This window comes from Hevea brasiliensis, chromosome 5 (genome assembly GCF_030052815.1).
Source record: "Hevea brasiliensis isolate MT/VB/25A 57/8 chromosome 5, ASM3005281v1, whole genome shotgun sequence".
In the NCBI taxonomy this organism is placed as follows: domain Eukaryota; kingdom Viridiplantae; phylum Streptophyta; class Magnoliopsida; order Malpighiales; family Euphorbiaceae; genus Hevea; species Hevea brasiliensis.
In genome coordinates, this window is record NC_079497.1 from 33,681,567 (window position 1) to 33,704,102 (window position 22,536).

Below are 22,536 nucleotides of genomic sequence, written 5' to 3' on the forward strand. Positions count from 1 at the left end.
TCTTCGAGTGCTCTTATTAGCGTAATCCAAATGGACAACGGGGTAATAGAAGAGGAAGTAGAGGAGGAATTACAATGGAGAGGCTAGTTCTAATCAGGACTCAAGAGGAGTCATTTGTTATTATTGTCATGAGGCCATACAAAATATAATTGTCCAGCCTTCAGAGGAAAAATCGGCGATCACAGATGGCAAATATGGCGTGAGAGGATTCTACGGTATCTTCCTCCGAAAGGTATCTGCAGAAGATTTTGCACGATTTTCCCAAGATCGTGCATCTCTAAAGCCTACCGGTTCCCTATTACTGCGATCACGAGTCGGTAAATCCACTACATGCCTTGTGTCTTCCTCATCCAAATGGGTTATTGATTACGGTGCAACAGATCACATGACAGTAATTCTAGTCTTCTATCCGCTCTAATCCCACTTCCTCTGTTACTTTAGCCGATGGTTCTACTTCTTGTGTCATGGGTTCTGAATCCGACCGTCAATTTCTTTGTCATCTGTTTTGTGTCTACCAAATTTCTCTTTTAATCTACTTGTTAGTAAACTTACTCGTACCTTAAATTGTTCTATTTCCTTTTTCCGATCGGTGTTTGTTTGAGGATCTTACGGCGACCAGTTATTGGTAGAGGGCGTGAGTCGGTGGTCTCTACATTACGGAAAATCATGTACCGCTTGTTTGCTCAAGATCTGTAACACCTCTTGAAGCTCATTGTAGATTGGGTCATCCTTCTTTGTCTACCATGAAGAAGTTGTGTCCTCGATTTGATCTTTATCGATACTAGAATGTGAGTCGTGTCGGTTTGCAAAACATCATCGTTTGCCTTACGTGTCTAGAGTCAATAAGCGGGCCGTCCCCTTTTGAGTTAGTTCATTCGATGTTTGGGGTCCTTGTTCATTACTTCTAAAGCTGGATTTCGTTATTTTGTTACTTTTGTTGATGATTACTCTCGTGTTACTTGGTTATATTTAATGAAGAATCGTTACGAGTTGTTTTCTATCTTTTGTGCCTTTTGTAATGAAATCAAAACTCAATTTAATATTGCATATTAAGAAGTGACAATGCTAAAGAATATTTTACAATTTCAGTCTTACATGACACAAAATGGCATTCTTCATCAGTCTTCTGTGTGGATACCCCATCCCAAAATGGCGTGGCGAAAGAAAAAATCGGCATCTTCTTGAGGTAACTCGTGCTCTTCTTTTGGATGAAAGTTCCTAAACACTTTTGGGCGGATGGTTTCTCGGCATGTTTTTGATCAATCGTATGCCGTCTTACATCCTTAATGGGGATATTCCTTATACCGCTTTGTTCCCTACAAAATCTTTGTTTCTGTTGAACCCCGTATTTTTGGTTGTACTTGTTTTGTATGCGTGATGTTCGTCCACAGTTACTAAATTGGATCCAAAGTCTCTCAAATGTGTCTTCCTTGGGTACTCCGGATTCAAAAGGGTACATTGTTTCTCTCCTACTCTTAATCGTTATCTTGTTTCTCGCAGATGTCACATTTTTGAGTCCACTCCATTTTTTCTCAATCATCTGTATGAGAGTCGGGGAGGAGGATGATATCTTAATATATCTTGCCCAATCAATGTCTAGTCCTCTCTCACGGCTGTTTCTCGTCTCTAGACCTACTCGGCCTCCGTTGTTCATGTTTATTCCAGGAGATTGGAGATTGATCCTCCACTAGCTACTTCGTTGGGAGATCCTCATGCGATCATGATTCGATCTAGATTTACCCATTGCTCTTCGTAAAGGTAAACGTTCATGTACTTACCCTATCTCTTCTTTTGTTTCTTATAATCAATTGTCTTCTTGTTCTCGGTGTTTTGTTACTTCTTTAGACTCTGTTCCTATCCCTAACATTGGTGAGGCCTTTGTCTCATCTGGTGTCTTGCTATGAAAGAAGAAATGGAGGCTTTAGATGCTAATGGTACATGGGAGCTATTGCCTTTGCCACCGGTAAGAAAGCTATTGGTTGCAAATGGGTATTCTGATGAGTAAATCGATGGTTACGTGGCTAGGTTAAAAGCACGCCTTGTAGCAAAAGGATATGCTCGGACATATGGGGTTGATTACTCGACACTTTTTCTCCTGTAGCTAAACTTACTGCTCGCTTGTTTATCTCTTTAGCACTACATATGATTGGCCTGCACCAATTGGATATCAAGAATGCTTTCCTTCATGGTGATCTTCGGAGGAGGTGTATATGGAGCAACCACAGGTTTGTTGCTCGGGGAGTTGGGTAAAGTTTGTAGGCTTGAAGTCTCTTTATGGCTTGAAACAAAGTCCTAGGGCCTGGTTTGGGAGATTGACAGAATTTGGTATGCAAAAGAGTAAGTGTGATCACTCAAGATTTTATAAGCAAGGTCTAATTCTCTGGTAGTCTATGTGGATGACATTATCATCACCGGGAGTGACTCTGCAGTATTTCATCTCTTAAAACCTTCCTCCAAACCGTTTTGGACCAAAGACTTGGGATTATTAAAGTATTTTTGGGTATTGAAGTTATGAGAAGTAAGAAGGGTATTTTCTTGTCTCAAAGAAAATATGTCATCGATCTATTGAGACAGGAAAATTAGGTGCTAAGCCTTGTAGTGCACCAATGACTCCAAATTTACAGGATAGTGAGTTGTTTGAAGATCCGAGAGATACAGGAGATTGGTAGGAAAATTGAACTACCTTGACATTGCTTATGCCGTTAGTGTGGTAAGTCGGTTTATGTCTTCCCAACTGTTGCTCATTGGGAAGCCTTGGGACAAATCTTGTGCTATCTGAAGGAGCTCCAGGAAGAGGTTTGTTATATGGTAATCATGGGCATTTGAATGTTGAATGTTTTTCGGATGCCGGATCTAAGGTTGATAGGAGGTCAACCTTTGGATATTGCGTTTTTGTTGGAGGAAATTTGGTGTCTTGGAAAAGCAAGAAGCGAGTGTAGTTTCTCGATCTAGTCTTGAATCGAATCTGAGCCATGGCACAATCGGTATGTGAGGTAATGTGGATATTTCAATTATTAGATGAGACAGGTTTTAAGACCCCCAACTGCGAAATTGTGGTGTGATAATCAAGCTCTCCATATTGCTTCTAATCGGTATTTCATGAGCGGACCAAACATATTGAGATTGATTGTCACTTTGTTCGTGAAAAGATTCAACAAATGATCATCTCAACAGGACATATCAAACGGGGAAGCGGTTAGGAGATATTTTCACAAAAGCTCGAATGGAGCTAGGATTGACTACATTTGTAACAAGTTGGGCATGATTAACATCTATGCTCCAACTTGAGGGGAGTGTTATGGAAAGTCAATCATTATATTATTTCGTGTATATTTATTCCTATTTAGGATTTCTTATTTAGGATTTCTTCCTAATTAGTATAACACAATTATAGGAATCAATTGTATATAAATACCCATGTACAGATTAATTGAAATTAATGAGAATCATCTCTTTCTACATCTCTTTCTACAGCTGTAAATTTTATTAATGTGTATTGTACTATGTTTTAAATTATAGTTGTGCACCACTGAGTTCACCACTCAACGATAGCTTTTCATTGCTGTCGTAGGTAGACAGACGGACAAGCCAGCAGACTAGGCTGCTAGTACTACACTGAGAGATCATCGGGTATATTGAGTATACCATGTTTTGCATTTTATATTGTAATGCATGTTCACTGTATGTATATAATGTTCCTGGTTTTGAGCAGTTGTAAATTAAAATTGTACATTGAAATTGTAAAATAAATTATAAATTATTTTGGTTTATAATATTGTGATATATTTCTTTTATCTCAGCCTTTGAAAATACTGAAAAATTATTGTGGATTTTGAGTTGACTAAATGTTGAAGTTTGAGATTGAGAAATATATTTGAAGTGCTTTTTATAGGTTTTTGAAGAACTGCTTTATTCAAAATACAAATGGCACTCTGCCAAAATTTTTACTGAAATTATTATTTCTTCAAATGTGTTAGCTGTTTCACTTCAGTTCAAAAAAATTTTTAACACCTATAAATAGTGCTCACCACTGTAAAAAGAAGTAAGAAAAGTTTTAAAATCCCTTGTAGTGTATTTAATGGGTTATCAGTAGATGAAGTGGTAATTCATTAGGTATACTATGGGATCATGTTATGCCTTACAAAGGGGTAGGGTGTGACAAATTGATACATATAGTGCATTACATCATTAATATGGACTAATGGAGGGAAATATCCTTGTGCTGGTTGTCCAGGGAGTAGAATTCTTTGTGATTCAGTATGGAAGAGGGGGATCACACAGTAGAGCAATCGATGCTTGGTGAGTGCAGAAGCCCCAGCTCCTTAGAATGCCAGTGGATCAGCTGCACCCATCCCACCCATACAGTTTCCTGCTCAGTTCGGTCTGCAGATGGCTACACTATTTTAACAAATGGTTGGCAATATACCAATCCAAGCTCCTGTGTAAGCACCTCTAGTGCAACCACCATCCCCATCCAGACAATATGACAAGTTAATGAAGTATGGGGCAATAGAGTTCAAGGGTACAGTGGACCCATTGGAAGCTGAGCAATGGTTAGAGCGGATGGAGAGAGTATTCAAGAAACTGCACTGCATCGATGATTTGAAGTTTGAATACTCGATCTCTCTACTGCATGGAGATGCATATGAGTGGTGGAAAACCATTCCTCACAGTTTAGTTGAGCCCCCTGTGTTGACATGGGATGATTTTCTCAGAGAATTTAGACAGATGTATGTTCCCGAAACATATGTAGATATGAAGCTACAGGAGTTTCTCAGTTTGAAGCAAGGGAACAGGACTATAACCGAGTATGAGAGAGACTTTTCCCACCTCAACCACTATGCTGGAACCCTACTCACTACCAGTAGAGATAGATGCAAACGGTTTGAGGCTGGTTTGAGGCCTAGTTTGAGATTGTAAGTGGTTTGGTTTTGACATGACAACTTCTCTAGGTTGATATCACAGACCCTTGAATTGGAAAGGATAGAACTAGAAGGGGCATCTGAGAAGGTAACCACTAAAAAAGAGAAGAGCAGTAAGCCTACAGGTCAGAGTCTAAGTAACAATCCAGGTAAGAGGAAGAGTTTTGGAGGACCAAGTAATAGAGGATCTAGTAGGGGAAGATTTTTAGGGCAGAGGCCACCTAGATCTGAATAGCAGATATCTAAGGGTTCCTTTCCTGCTCGTACCTGTGAAACTTATGGTAGGAATCACGGAGGAGTGTGTTATAAGGCCATAGGAGCCTGTTACAACTGTGGTGGAAGTGGGCATTTTGCTAAAGATTGCACTAGTGCTCACAGGTCTGGGCCGCCTAGCACCACTGAGGGATCTGTTCAAGGTTCTGCTTCTAGAGAACAACAGATAGCTAGTAGAGGCTGAGGCAGGGGTAGAGGTAACACTTTTGGCAGCCAGGGCACAGCGAGCCAACCAGAACAGAGTGGTGCATCAGCCAGGGTGTACACCATGCGCCAGAGGGATGAAGCTAAGACATCAGATGTTGTGGCTAGTACTTTCTCCATCTTTGGTAGAGATGTATATGTGCTGTTTGACCCTGGTTCTACACATTCTTATGCTAGTGCCAGTATTGCATGTTCTGTTGCCATTCCTTGCTTGAAAATGGATTATGATGTGCTAGTGACTAGTCCTTTAAGGCAAGAGGTTAGGTTGAACAAATTGTATAAGGATTGTCCTTTGGTGATCCAAGGACATACATTCCTATCAGACTTAATTCACATGCCCTTCCGAGATTATGATGTCATCTTGGGCATGGATTGGTTAGCCAGGCATCACGCCATGATCGACTGTAAACTGAAGACAGTCACTTTTGGTCTTTCCAAGTATGCAGACGTAGTGATACACGGGGAGAGGCAGTTATTGTCATCTAACATCATTTTCAGCTGCACTTGCTAGAAAGATGATTAGAAAGGGATGTGAAGCCTATCTAGCTCATGTGATAGGCACCCAGGTGGGGAGTCCAGATCTTAAAGATATTACTACGGTATGGAGTTTTCCGGATGTCTTTCCAGAAGAATTACCGAGATTGCCTCCGGAAAGTGAGGTGCAGTTTGAAATTGAGACTATGCCTGGTGTGGAGCCAATCTCCATCACCCCTTATAGGATGGCACCTGCTGAGTTGAAAGAGTTGAAGGTGCAATTGCAGGAATTGTTAGATAAGAGTTTCATCTGCCCTAGCGTGTCACCTTAGGGAGCACCAGTATTATTTGTGAAGAAGAAGGATAATACTCTCTGCCTATGCATAGACTACAGACAGTTGAATAAGTTAACCATAAAGAATAGATATCCTCTGCCACAGATCGATGATTTGTCTGATCAGTTGAAGGATGCAACTGTATTCTCCAAAATTGACTTGAGATCGGGCTACTACCAATTGAGGGTGCAAGAGCAAAGCATTCCTAAAATTGCCTTTAGGACTCGGTATGGCCACTATGAGTTCTTGGTAATGCCATTCGGGTTGACTAATACTCCAGCTACTTTTATAGGCCTGATGAACACTATCTTCAGGCTATATTTGAACCAGTTTGTTGTAGTGTTCATTGATGATATTTTGGTGTACTCAAAGAATGCAGAGGAACACGATAAATACTTGAGGATAGTATTGGAGACTTTGAGGGAGAAGTAATTGTATGCCAAACTATCGAAATGTGAGTTTTAGCTAAAGGAGACTATATTTTTGTTAGTAGTATACCCTAGAGCATATCATTTAGTATGTATCTTGTACATGTTTTTATTAATAAAAGGCATTTCCACTTTTCTATTTACATAATATATTTATGCGTAATAGAAAAGGTCCATTGATATTTTATTACAAATTCTATTCTTAAGTTGTTAAGAATATGAGTGACAGTATTTCTAGTATAAAGTATCATAAATAGGTTCACAATCGAGGATACTTCATAATAAGGACATGACTTATCCAGAAAGATTGTATTCATGTTGTTCCCAAGTTATTTATATGAGATATAAATAAGATGGAATGGTGAGTCTCATGCCATATAACAAACATGATAGGCACTTATAAATGATAAGTAGGCCGAACCAGTGACACTTATGACAAGCACATGGAGTTTACTCTTGTCAATGCATTATCATAAATCATATCAGTGCATATAATCTTTAAACCTGAGATAGCATAGTTATCTTGTATATAGGTGGTTTGAGTTTGATACTACTTTCATACTTGTACTATGTATGGGTATATGGGCATGTGTTGGCTCCTACTAGTTATATATGGAGGTAGGTGTTGTTCAAGATGGAATCTGTTCCTCTAAGTAAATAGAGATAAAATCCTATGTTCATTTAATTATTCTTGATGTTTCAAGTTCCTGGCCAGGACAGATAAATTTATTCAGAAAGAGTTTCTGATGAGAAAAATCTTTTTAATCAAGAACTGGAATTAAAAGAGAACATAATATTCATAGCAAATGGAGTTTGACATAAACCATGACTCCAGCTTGAGTTGGGATTTTGTAACAGAGAGATTCTTGTGCATGGTAACATATGATTATAGGTTCATTTAAGGTAAACCTTATTACTGATTGGGTGGCCATGGCATGCTATGCTAGGTGTTAACCATAGTCTATGAGGTGCATAAAATGATTTAGAGAAATCATTTATGGTAAGAAAGAGTTCTGATGATATTAAGAGTTGATATCATGTCTCATTGCCAATTAGTGATAAGCCTAGTAAGTCACACACATACACAAGTAATCACCTAATTAAATATGATTTAATTAATTAAATAATTAAAGAGTTTAATTGATTAATTAAATAGGTTCGGTTTGCAATTAGATTGCAAAGTCCCTAACATGACTTGAAACCAAATCTAGATTATTAGATGCATATGGGTAAGTTAAATTTATATTTAAAGTGTTTAAATATGAATTTTATTAATAAGAAATTAATTAATAGAGATTAATTAATTTATTTATATTTGATATAAATTGATTAGAAGAAGAGAAATAATTATTTTGGGTTGAGAACTCAAAATTAAAACACAGGGGCATTTTGGTCATTTCACAGGGTGACATGTGGCACCATGAGATGGTGACATGTGGCATAAGCTTGCCAAATGTCTTTTAATCATGTAAGATGATTAAAATTAAGATTAAATATAGGTTTGACACTTAGCACAATGTGATTGGGTCAATCAAACCTAGAACCAATCAGAGGATGACATGTGGCAAGAGTTTAATGTGTTAACCTAGCTATATAAGTGTTGTTATAAAAAGAAAATAACACAACCAGCAGCCTCTTTTTTTGTGCCGCCACCCAAGAAGGTTTCTCTCTACTTCATCTTCTTCTCTCATCTTTCCAAGAGATTAACAAACAATCTCTTGAATTAAAAATACTAGAAATTGTTTCTAGTGTCTTGTTTACATCTTTAATCTCTTAAAAGGCAGAACTTGATTTTCTAAATAATAGAAAAAGCTTTAGAAGTTGTTCAAGGGCTGCTATAGGTGTTCTTGGTGTGGACAAGCTAGAGGGACAATATCTGGTGTCCTGAATACGCATCTCAAAGGTGCAAATGCACTGCAATGCATCAAGAGGTTAGTGTGTTTGTTCTTGATTTAATATAGGGTTTTAAAATTAATCTGATTAATTTTAAAATCTTAAATGACAAATACAGATCCAAAAACATATTAAAAGAGTTTTAATATGTTGTTTATCATTGAAATCAAATAGATAAAAATAAATCTTGCATGATGCATGTGACCCTTGGTGAAAATTTTTGAATTCAATGGTATAAACTTGTGTTTTTCACGCTTCCACTCCTTCAATTTTTGGGGTATATTGTATCTGCAGAGGGTATCCAGGTGGATCCTAGCAAAGTAGAAGCCATTCTTAATTGGAAGGCGCCTAGAAATGTCACGAAAATTCAGAGTTTCCTTAGTTTAGCTGGGTATTACCGAAGGTTTGTGAAGGGATTCTCCATGCTAGTGTCTCCACTGACCAAGCTGCTTAGGAAGGATGTAAAATTTCAATGGACTGATCGGTGCCAGGAAAGTTTTGATGAGTTAAAGAGTCGTTTAACTGAAGCTCCAATCTTAACCTTGCCCATTTTGGGTAAGGAGTATACCATATATAGTGATGCTTCTCATAACGGATTAGGTGTGTTGATGTAAGATAGAAACATCATTGCCTAAGCTTCACGCCAGCTTAAACCGCATGAGAGGAATTATCCCACGCATGACTTGGAGCTGGCAGCCATTGTCTTTGCCTTGAAGATTTGGAGACATTACTTGTATGGGGAGAGATATTATATATACATAGATCATAAAAGTTTGAAGTACTTGGGCACACAAAAGGAGTTAAATTTGAGGCAGAGGAGATGGTTAGAGCTGATAAAAGATTATGATTGTTTGATAGACTATTAGCCTGGAAAAGCTAATGTTGTAGCTAATGCTTTAAGTCGTAAGACTATGGCTGGTTTGAGGGTTTCTCCATTGTCCATGGTTCATGAGTTAAGGGCATTACATGCTAATTTAGAGATTAATGAAGATAGGCAGATGGTAGCTACTTGGCAAGTGAAGCCAATGCTGGCAGCACAAATTAAAGCAATTGCACAGAAGGATGATAAGCATGTCAAGTTAATGGAAGAGGCTCGGGATGGAAAGAAACCAGAATTATCAGTAAATGATGAGGGCTTGTTGTTATATAAGGGCAGAATGTGCATTCCTGAGAATGTTGAACTGAGGCAGACCATTTTAAAGGAAACACATGATTCACCTTTTGCAATGTACCCTGGTGGAACCAAAATGTACAAAAGTGTGAAAGAGCACTATTGGTGGAAAGGAATGAAGAAAGACATTGCAGAATATGTTGCCAAATGCCTAACTTGTTAGCAAGTAAAGGTAGAACACTAAGTGCTTGCAGGGTTGCTACAGCCATTGCCAATTCTCGAGTGGAAATGGGAAAGAATCACTATGGATTTCGTGACAGGACTTCCACATACACAAAAGAATCATGATGCAGTTTGGGTTATTATTGATAGATTGACCAAGTCTACACACTTTTTGCCAGTGAGGATGGATTACAGCCTGGAAAGATTGGTCAAACTATACATTGATGATGTGGTGAGGTTACATGGAGTGCTAGTGTCTATTGTGTCGGACAAAGACCCAAGGTTCACTTCTAGATTCTGGGGTAGTCTCTAAAAAGCCCTAGGAACTAGATTGAACTTCAGTATAGTATTCCATCCACAGACAGATGGCCAATCTGAAAGGATCATTCAGATTTTGGAGGATATACTTCGGGCTTGTGTAATTGAGTTTGAAGGGAGTTGGGAGACACACTTGTCTTTAATTGAATTTGCCTACAACAACAGTTATTAGTCAAGCATCGGGATGACTCCATACGAAGCACTTTATGGTAGAAAGTGTAGAACTCCCTTGTTTTGGGATGAAGTGGGCAAGAGGAAGTTGATTAGCCCAGAATTAGTGCAGCAGATGGAAGAGAAGGTTAAGCTCATTAGAGACAGACTCAAAGTTGTGTCCTACATTGACCTAAAGAGAAGAGATATTCGGTACAGTATGGGTGACAAGGTGTTCCTAAAAGTTTCCCTATGGAAGAGGATCATGAGGTTTGGTAGAAAGGGAAAACTAAGTCCTCGCTTCATTGGGCCGTATGAGGTTCTGGAAAGAGTGGGTCCATTGGCATATAGACTTGTATTGCCTCCAGAGTTGGAAAAGATTTACAATGTCTTCCATGTCTCCATGTTGAGGAGGTACAGATCAGACCCCTCTCACATTTTACCAGTAGAGGAGATCGAAGTGAATCCAGACCTGACATATGATGAAGAGCCCATAAAGATCTTGGCATATGAGGTAAAATAGCTGAGGAACAAGCAAATCCCTCTGGTGAAAGTGCTGTGGAACCATCATTCAGGCCAGGAGGCTACATGGGAGCGTGAGGAGGACATGAGAAGGCAGCACTCACAGCTATTCAGAGAACGAAACCAGGTAAATTTCGAGGACGAAATTTATTTTTAAGGAGGGGAGAATTGTAACACCCTGAACCTTCGAGTTATGAATAGTACCATTTTAGGTCTGTGACTAGTATTATTTAAAGACACCTTGAGGACCAAAAATAAATAGAAAATTAATTGAGATAGACACAACAAAAATTCAAGTGACCCAAAAATATAAGGATTCACTGGATATATTGAAAAAGAGGGATTATGACTCGACAAGGGGCATTTTGGTCAATTCACCTTAAGAGTTGACTTTTAACCAAAATATCAATTAAATTAAATGAAATTAATGAATTGAATTATGGGGTAAAAAATTGAAGAAAAATTCAAGTAAAAATATGTAAGGGAAAATTTAAGAAATGAAAACTTAAACTTTCATTTCTATTATGACAAAATTAAAATGAAGAACTTATGGGCTTTTGATAATTAAATTTAATTATTTAATTAAAAGGAAAAATTAAGTGTAAATATAAAAAAAAGGGGGGAATAAAAATTTAAGTTTAATTATCCTTATGACACAATTAAAATTTATAATTTTAATAAACTAGTTTTGGGGTTAAAATATATATATATATATATATATATATATATATATATATATAAGAAGACAAATTTCTTCTTCATTTTTATTTTTTCATAAGGTGCCACTACCCACTCCTCTCTCTCTCTTTTTCTCTTCTTCTTCCACTTCTTCCCCTCATTGATTTTCCCTCCCAAGTTTTAATTCCCTCAAATTCCCTTCATAAATCCCATAACCCACTAAAAGAAAAGATCAAAGAGAACTTTGATTAAGGCATTGGAGCAAGTAGAGCAAAAGAAATTGGAAGAAAAATTAAAGTTAGAAAGAAATCACTTGAGGTAAGTTTCTTTTCATGTTAGATTAGTTGTATAAGCCTTGAATGAAGTTAACTATAACACCCCTAAGTTCTGTAGTGCGTTCTACTGTTCCGGTGACCAGTGTTGTCCGGACAGCTAGAATGCCTAGAACTACACTTCGATATGAGTGAGAAGACATTAAATAATGAAATACAAGAAAATAAAATACAAGAAAAATGAAGGAAAAATAATAGTAAAGAAATGCAACTAAGTTAAGCGAGCCGAGAACCCTAGCGATGGGTGACCGCACCGGGAAGTCACGGCGTGGACCGTTGACTAGCCCTGGACCGCGGGAAACCCTGAAAAATATTTTTAGGAGTTAAAGAGACATCAATTGAAGTAGAAATATCATTAGAAAAATCAAAGAAAAATTAAATAATTAGTACAAAGAAAAATGAGAAATCGAAAAACGGACAAAACCCGGTGTTACCGAAAAATCGGGAATGCAACCCGAACAGGGGCATTGTGGTCATTTGACACCTCGAGTTGTCTTTTGACCTAAATGTCCATTAAAAATAAATAATATTACACTTGGAAAATATAATGAAAATTAATTTAGTTGTACCTAATGTAAATAACAAAAATGGAGTGTAAATGGAGTAATTATCACTTAAAACTTATTAAATGATTATCCTAGCATGACTGGAGCACTATGGGAATTAAAAATTCACTAAGTGGGCAGATTAGTCCACTAATGTCTTCTTCTTCCTCTCAAATCCTCACTTTGCTGAATTGAATTTTCTCTCCATTGTCCACTATGGCCACACCTTGCATGCAAGCTCCACTCCTAATGATCAAGCCACAATTTCTCCAATTGTTCTTCATTAAACTTATTCCACACATCATGGGCAGCATGTAGGAAGCAAGAAAAACAAGTTTTGGTGAAGATTTAAGAAGTCTCATCCATAGGTAAGTTTGAGTTTTTGAATATTGCTTTGTTAAAGTTTGTAAGCATATTATGGGTGTTTGAATTATGAAGAAATTTTTGAGGTTTGATGTTGAATAGGAATGTGTAATTTTGGCAGCCATGGAAATACCTTGAAGGCAGGTTATTTGTTCTTGTAAATGGTGAATTAAATGATTGATTAAATGTATATTGTGTATGAAATTGTTTAGGTGATGTATACTTAGTATATGTAAATGTAAAATGAAATTTAAAGCTTGGAAAGTAATGGAATGTAAGTGTACCATTGTGGCAGTTTGCTAACCCTTGAAGAATGCTGGAATTCATGCTTGGTTTATGGAATAATGATGTTAAAATGTGTTGGTTGTTATGGCAGTTTGAATGTATGTATAGTGGTGTGAAGGTTGGACATGTGAATGAGCTTGGTTATGGAGTTAAATTGTTGTAAATTGAGTTGGGCAAATTCTGCACTTGTTGGTGCACATTGAATGTAATTGTAAGCTGCCAAAATGACCTATAATTTGTTGTGAATTATGTTTAGGTCATGGTACAACCAGAATTAGTTTGAATGTTAAGTTTGGTGAGTGTTAAAAGTGATGTTTGATATGTATGCAAGAATTGCAATAAGGCAGTTTGTATTTTAGGCCTATAACTTTAAGTGTGTGGCTCCAATTGGTATGAGACCAATTGGAGGTGAAACTAGGCACAAAATGTGCCAACTTTCATGGAGGAAGCTTGCCAAAATTCTGCTTGCAAGGTAGCTTGAAAAATGACCAAATCCGGATTAAGTGCAAATGAGGCCTGAAAATTGACCATTTGGGCAGCAGTTAGTGTTTAGGCCATAACTCACTGAAAACAGGTCCAATTGATCTGAAATTTTAACCATGAATATTTAAGACCCATATCTACAAGTCTTATGAAGACACCAAAGCCCAGAAATGACCATAAGTAAGTCAAACAGCTTGCACAAGTTCGGGTCCAAAAACTGGCCGAACCTAAAATGACCTAAAGTGACCTAAAATGACCAATTTTGGTGAAATTTGACCAGTAATAGTAAAATGACCATAACTTGGCCTACACAACTCAGAATGACCTGAAATTTTGCCCCGCGTTCCATAAGACATAGATCTACAAGTTTGTAGTTTTGACCAAAACTCGAAAACCGAGGGAACTAGGTCGTCCGGCTAGGTCAAACTAGTATCCCGGAATCCAGCAAATCGCAAGAAAATGCAGTATACACGGAAATGAATTTGGTAACATGTACCAACCCTAAAAGACTATCGAATGTGACATGTTAGTAACATTAAAACATAATTTACCTAGAATGCATCGAGGGTCGACATATTAGGTTGATTAAGTAAATAATAGCATTCAGTGAATTATTTATCAAACATTATCGTTAGAGACAGTTTAATTAAGTACTAAAACACTTCAAATTGTGTTTCTCAGTTAGCAAAGACTCAGGGAAGGGGAAGGAAACACTGAGTCAGAGCCAAGAGACATTTATCAGAGGTTTGTGCATAATAAGTAATTCTTTTGAATTTTTCAATTGAAATAAATTATGATTATTTCTATGTTATTATTTTAAATTGTGTTTGTGCACAATAAGTATTTCTTTTTGAATTTTTCAATTGAAATAAATTACGATTATTTATATGTTATTATTTTAAATTGTGTTTGTGCACAACGGCTATTTCTTTTGAATTTTTCAATTGAAATGAATTATGACTATTGTACATTATTGTTTTAAATTGTGTTTGTGCACGATAGTTATTTCTTTTGAATTTTTCAATTAAAATAAATTATGATTATTTGTATGTCATTGTTTTAAATTATGTTTGTGCACAATAATTTTGACTTCTCATTTTCTACTTAAAAATTTAATTGAACATTATAGTTTTAAATTGTGTCCGTGCACAATACTTTTATATTCACTACTTTTACTAGCAAATTTATTTGGAGAAATGAGTTATGAATAATTTTTTATTGCTTTGGTTTTGGGAATACTATTTGGAAATTATTGTGTTGCCAACCTTGCAAATGGAAATTTTGAGATAAAATGTGATTTATGGTTTGTATGAAATATTATGATTTGAAATTGTTTTGATTCACACTTGGCATGACACTGTTACTATGTTCCTCCTCCATTTATGGGGTGAGTGTGATATATTCCTCCCTCTTTGACTTATCAGTTTGGGGTGAGTGTGATTATGTTCCTCCCTCATTGACTTCCCAGTCTGAGGTGAGTGTGGATGAGTACTCATTATTCAGCTAGCTTCCTCCCTCATTGATTTCGATTATTGGGGTGAGTGTGTCTTGTCGCGGTGCACAACACGGCATGTGTGGAAAAATTGTGTCATGGCCTAAATTATGTTATCGATTGGCAACATTGTATTATTCAGTTATTTGATCGAATTGTGTTATTGATTTGCAAAACGGTATTAGTCAATTACTTGATCAAATTTGTGTTAGGTGAATTTTGTAAATTGTGAAATGGAATTGTGAATTATTTGATTTGTGAACTGTCAATAAAAGATTTATATATCGCATTTCAAATTGTTATTGTGCACCACTGAGTAAATTTTACTCAGCGATAGCTTTTCATTGCTGTCATAGGTAGACAGAGTGAGCAGTGAGACTAGGCTGCTAGTACATTCAGCGAGAAATCATCGGGTATATTGAGTATACCATATTCTGCATTTTATATTGTAATGTATGTTCACTGTATGTATATAGTGTTCTTGGTTTTGAGCAGTTGTAAATTAAAATTATAAATTAAAGTTGTAAAATAAATTATGAGTTATTTGGACTTGTAAAAATTATATTATATTTCTTGTATCGCAATCTTTGAAAAATTATTGTGGATTTGTGTTGAATTATGCTAGAGTTTGAGATTGAGAAAAATATTGAAGTGCTTTTTACAGGTTTTTGAAGAACTGTTTTATCCAAATTACGGAGGGCACTCTGCCAAAATTTTTTTTACAGAAATTACTAATAGTCTAAATGTGTTAGTTAATTCACCTCAGTTCAAAAAGGTTTTTAACACCTGTAAATAGTGCTCACCACTATAAAAGAAGTAAGAAAAGTTTTTGAAAATCCCTTGTAGTGTATTTAATGGGTTATCAGTTGGCAAAGTTGGTAATTCATTAGGTATACTACGGGATCATGTTATGCCTTACAGAGGGGTAGGGTGTGACATTAACTTACGATGAAATTTCATGATAAATTGAAAGAAAACATGCATGAAACCTAAACTCAGGCTTTGGCCAAATTAGGGAAAATTAGGGTTTTGATATTTTAGTTTGATGATAAATCTAAGTTAAATTGAGGTAGTATGCATGATTGGGAGTAGTGAGATTTCATGGAATTGCATAAATTGAATTATGGAAGATTAGGGTTCATGGGAAAATTGGGTTTTGGTGCTAGAGAGTGAAATTGGTGTGTTTAGTGTTAAATTATGATCATTTGAAGTTTATTTAATTTGAATTGACATTGGGTTGATGAATGGAAGTAACGAAATGGTAGGATTAGGAAAAATTACAAACTTTGGTGTTTGAAAATTGTGGGTTTTGTGTTAGGAAGTGCCATTAATGTGTCAATGATAAATTATAGTTATTTTGGGTGAATTAAATGTGAATTGAGGTTGGTTAGAGGGAACAATTGAAGAAATGAAAAATTGAACTTAGGGTAGAATTTTACACACTGAATTCAGTGTGTTTGGAAGCCCATAACTTGAGCTACACAACTCCAATTGGTGTGAAACTAATTGGAAACAAAACTTAAGACATAGGGCTAGAATTTTCGTAAAGATACCATGCCCCCGAAAATGACCTTAAGCTATCCGAAATGAGCCTTGAACTTAGAGACAAAATTCTGGAACCTGCAGAATTTGACCATATGAACTGTAAATTTTGCATGGCCATATCTCTCTCTAGAAAACTCCGATTTAGGCGATTCTTGAACTGATAGAAACCTAAGACATAGTAGAACATTTCATATGAAGAACTTGAGGCCAAATTATAGACTTAACCCAATCAAACTGCTAAGTAAATTTGAATCACCGAATCTGTAGAAATTTAGAAATCTGCAGATTTACTATGTGAACAGTAAACTTTGCATGGCCATAACTCTCTCTAGAAAACTCCAATTTAGGCGATTCTTGAACCGATGGAAACCTAAGACATAGTAGAACATTTTGTGTGAAGAACATTAGACCAAATTATGGACATAACTTGATCAAATTGCTGACCGAATTTGGATCGATAAATCTGCTAGAACTGAATCTGCAAGATGAATAGTGACATAAACAGTAACAGTGTTTTGGTCATAACTTGAGGTACACAACTCCAAATTAGGCGATTTAAAAAAGAAAATAAATTTAAGACCTAGATGAACAATTTTCATGAAGAACACCTCACCAAATTATGATCGAAACTAAATAAAGATTGGGTTCAAAGATTGGGGCACCAAGTCATCCAAAACCAAAACTCTCTAAAATTTGCAAAGCTAATTTGGGATGCCTTAGATATTCATGTAATGATTCTTAGTAGCAATTGAGATGAGTATTGAGACATTCTATTTGTGTATTTTCAGTAGAAAAAGAGGTTGGGAAAGACAAGGAATAGTGAGTAAAGAGAAAGGAGAGCATTGAAGGTTTGTGCACAACTAACCTTTTCTTCTTTTTTAAACTTGTAAATTGCTTGGAATGTGTTAAATTGAATGTGTTTGCTTTGAACAAGTTTACTTTGATTGAAATATGGTTTTTCTCTTGCATTTAAGAAATTTGGGTGTTGCCACCTTTATATGGATATTATGATGAATTTAAATGTGTTTATTGGTTTATAAATGTGATTGTTGAGTGGGAAATTTTCAGAAACTGTTTTGAAGCCATAGTTAGCATGACAGTCCCTTTCAGAACTCCACAGTAGTAACTGCTACTTGGGGTTGATAATTGATATTGATTATGTCTCCCATTAATAACGGTTAGTGGGGTAAGACTACATGAGTACTCATTAGCTAGCCCTCCCTTCCCTCATTAATAATGGTTAGTGAGGTTGAGATTGCTTTATCGTGGTGTACAACACGACACTGATTGTAAAATTTTTTGTCATGGCCTAAACTGTGTGTTGATGTTGGCAACACTAATGCTTTGTGAATTGTGATTTATGAAGTGTGATTTCTCTTTTGAAATGTTGTTCCAATAAATGGCTCTTATGGACTTAGAACTATTGTAAAGTTTTCATTCTTAAAAAAAATGTGATTTATTATGCTTTGACAAATTGTATTTTACCTTAAGTTTTAAAGTTATTAGTTGTGCACCACTGAGTGATATACTCAGTGATGGCTTCTTTATGCTGTCGCAGGTAAGGGAAAGGAGAAGGCTGCCGAGTGAGATATTTGGAAGCAAGGTTTTGGTATTGATTGTGGGTATTTACGTTAGATATACCCTTGTGATTCCTTTGGATGTATTTTGTACTTATATGTATGGATGTACGGACATTTAGCAGTTTGTATTAAAAAGTACTGCATTACTAAAGTATTTTGAGTTTATAACTATTTGTATTTTATTTTGAGACTTATGAAAATGTAACTTTTGCAATATTTAGTCTATCATTATTTCCAATGAATGTTTACATGGAATTTTAACTATTCTCATGCAGTTTTCCGCAAAAGAATTGATAAGATAAAAAGCTATGATTTGTTTTAAAATCCTTTGTAACATAACTAATGGGTTATCGGTAGGTGGAGTTCGGTAATTCATTAGGTATGCTACGGGAACATGTCATGCCTTACCAGGGATGAAGTGTGACACCAAATATTCTAATTGCCTAGACTGACTTTAGTCACCAGAATAGTAGAACGTACGGATTAGCTAAAGTGAGGATGTTACACTCCCCTACCCCCAGTTTCAACTGCTGCAGGTGGAGCATGACTCTCCACTTCCTCCTCAACTGCTCTCTAAGATGTGGGGTCTATATCCTAATCAAAAATTTTATAGAAAATCCGACAGAGTGCTAGCTAAAAATGGAAAAAACAGTTCTTCAGAATCTGTGAAAAACACTCCCAAATATTCATCCATATTCTCAAACTCCAATAACCATCAATATGGTCTCAACAATTTTCAACATTCACAACCATCTCAAGTTTTCAATATGAATCCACAATTTCATTTAGATCAAAATCAAATTTAATTTCATAAAGATATTCTCAAATTATATTAATTAACGAAATTTTACAAAATATGTACATCAACATATGATTACATAAATTTACTATTTACATGAGTTCATAATTTACAAATCACAAACTACTACCTATTACAAAATGCAAAAACCAAATTTCAAAAGGAACCTAAAGGTCCTACCACTGATGCACTGCAGATGAGAGGTGACTCTGACTCTATGCAGATCTCTGACCTCACCCAGTCGGTGGTCTGCTGGGCTTTCTATCAGTCTCTCCAAAACCTATGCGTGGCAAAAAGTGACGCGTTAAGCAATAATGCTTAGTGGTGCCAATAATAAAATAAAAAGAGCTAAAAGAAAATAAATATACAGTGTATATATTGATGTCTCATGCAGATAAAATTTTGGTAATTATTTGTAGTCTTATTTATTTGGTACTTGTTATATCCATTATTTCATTAAATTTATCAACTTCCATTTTTTGTTGCCCAAGTAACCTATACTGGATGACTGGAGTGGATAAATGGGTAAACTAGCACTGGGTACCAAGTACCTCGGGCCGTCACACCATCGGTCACATATGTATCTCCCCGTGTGCAACAGAACAGCTAATAAGCTGTAATAATTATTAGGCACAAGGCCAAGTATCACCATAATATCAGAATGGCTAAAAGCCATAAAATCACAAAATGGCATAATGCCATGTGTAGTACTGCTAACTGAACCCTATTAGCATGCCAACCTATCCAAACCAATCTTACTAGGTGTACTAGGGCACATTACCAAGTTATTGATTGAATTTTCATGCTTTACATGTAAGGTTACTATTCATTTTACTATTTAGGTCAAATTATTGACTTTCCAATGCATAATAGCTACATAAGTCCTAATCACATAAATTTACCACATTTTGGTTCCCAAAAGTGTTGGCATTAGTTGCCAATCCATACTTTTAACCAATGGAGAATAAATCAGAAATTTCAGTTTTTGGTGCTAGAGTTCACTATTCCATTAGGCCATTCTACAGTGAGAATTTGGCCAAATGTTCTTCATCAAAGTTGTTCCTTATTGTGTCTAGTTACATTTTACTTTTTGAATCACTCCACTTGGAGTTTTGTATCTCAAGTTATGGCCTAAACACCATAACTGGCTGGATTGCAATTTTTTCAGAATTTCTGGGCAGAATCAGTTCTGCAGTTTTTGTACACTGACTGCAGGTGGGTTTTTAAACATGTTATGGTCAAAATTTGGTTTATTTTCTTCATGAAAGTTGTAGAGCTATGTCTCAGATTTCTATCGGTATAAAATTCAGGTCAATTGGACTTTTCTACACTGAGTTATGACCAAATAAATGAACACTGTTCATTTGGTCATTTTACCTAGGCAGAATATAAGTCACCCGGATTTGATCAATTTTTAGGGCATCCTATGTTTAGTTTCTGGACAGAGTTCCTTCACCAAAATTGTGCCATTATGTGTCTAATTTTATGTCCAATTGGCCTTACACCAATTGAACCTACACAACCTAAGTTATAGCTGTCCAAACATGCTGTACTCACAACTTAAAATCTCAATCTACCATTCACTTCAATTCCTCATTATACTCAGCCAAATGGTCACTAATTGACCATTAGAACTTCTATTTACCAACACATAAGTACAATCCCAAGTTTTCTCCCAAACCCTAACTCCAATAACTTCAATACTTCATATGCATGCAATCAATGAGTTAAGGCATCAAGTTCATATTCAAGGGCAGCCATGTACAACTATAGTTCATTCAAATTAAAAGAAACCTAATGTACCCTAAGGCTGCCAAAATTTGGTGAAATTTAGCCATACAAAATTTATTTAAATTAGCTTAGTTTCATACTCAATTCATGTTCTCCATGATGTATACACAAGGTAATTAAGACTAATTGGCACTAACCTTGATTTAGCTAATTCCTAAAGCTAGAGAACTCCTCTTTTTCTCTTTCTTTTTGCTATCCAAGACTTGCTCTAGGTGCAAGGATAAATATTTGTGAAGGGAAGCTAGAGTTTTGGGATGATGTGGATGGTGAACTCAAGCTTGATCAAAGCTTCCATAGAGGTTTTCTTTCCTCTCTCTCTCTCTCTCTCTCTCTCTCTCTCTCTCTCTCTCTCTCTCTCTATGGTGCAGCTGTTTGAGAAGAAATGAGGTTGTTGACTTTTTTTTTTTGTTTTTATCTCATTTTTTTGTTTCACTTTTATCCCTTTAGTTAATTTATTAAATGGTGATTAGGTGGAGATTTTAGTTACATCATGCTTATGTCATAAATATGACTTTTATTTCATTTTTCTTTTCTTTTTTTTCTACTCATTTTTAATTAAATTTTTAGTAATATTTATTTATATTTTATGTCATAATAATTATTTATTTAACTGGATAAGTCAGCCAAAAATTATCTCTGAAGACGAAATGACCAAAATGCCCTCCGTTTAGCTTAATGAGCTAAAATTGTCTGTAATAATTGAAAAACTTTTTTAAGCCTTTTCTTGGCATTCTAATACCATATAAACCTCAATGACTCTTCTCTGGAGTCTCAAAAATTATTTTATGAATTTTCTCTCAGGTTTAGGGCTTCTAGCTGCGAAGACCGCAACTTCCCACTGGGTTGCCCATCGCTAGGGCACCGGCTCATTTAATTTGGCTGTATTTTACGTCAAAAATTTTCCTAAATTTTTCTTATTAATATTTGAGTTAATTATGGCTCCTCACTTTAGTTTAAATATTTTTCTAGATGTTCTAGCTGTCCAGACAGACACCAGTTACCGAAACAGTAGAATGTACGAAATTGCTACAGTGAGGGTGTTACACAAACTTCTGAAATCTTATCACAAAAAGAACTAAGCTATCTGGAACTTCAATTCTAATAACCAACTTCAAACATTCTGTAGAAAATCAAGTCTAAAGTATTGTTCACATCAAGAAAATATGCATAAAAACTGACTTTCATTTTAAACAGACTCAAATTACAAGAATTAATCCTCAAGCATACTAAATTAAAACTCAATCAAGCCTCCATCCAACCATTGATCTATACTAACCAAAAACAAATTAAATTATTAGTAAAATAGCAAAAATTTGCTTTCACCTCAAAAAGATTCAACTAAATTAGTAGAATAGAACTCAACCAAATATGTCATTCCAAAACACTTATATTTGCAGCAAAATGCTTTCAAGTTATTCAAGAAAGTAGAAGGAATTATTGTTCACAGTAGATATTTCAACAATTCACTCTTTTAACACACAAAGGACAATCAAAATAACCATAATCAAATTCCAAGTATTACAAATTAAAGCACAATTATTTTTCTACCTCCCAAGACACAAAAATTAAGCTTAATTCAACTCTATCACCATGCAAATTTAACCATTTTCTGAATAACAGAAAATGTATCAGCAAATTAGTAAAATATTCAAAATTTTTTACTCACAACAAACATTAAGTTTAGAATACTCCCTTTCAAATCTTTAAAGAAAAAGTGGAGTTCTCTTTTCCTTTCAAATTTATCATTGTGATGCCCCTTACCCATCTACAGTGCAGCCGAGCAAAGTGTAA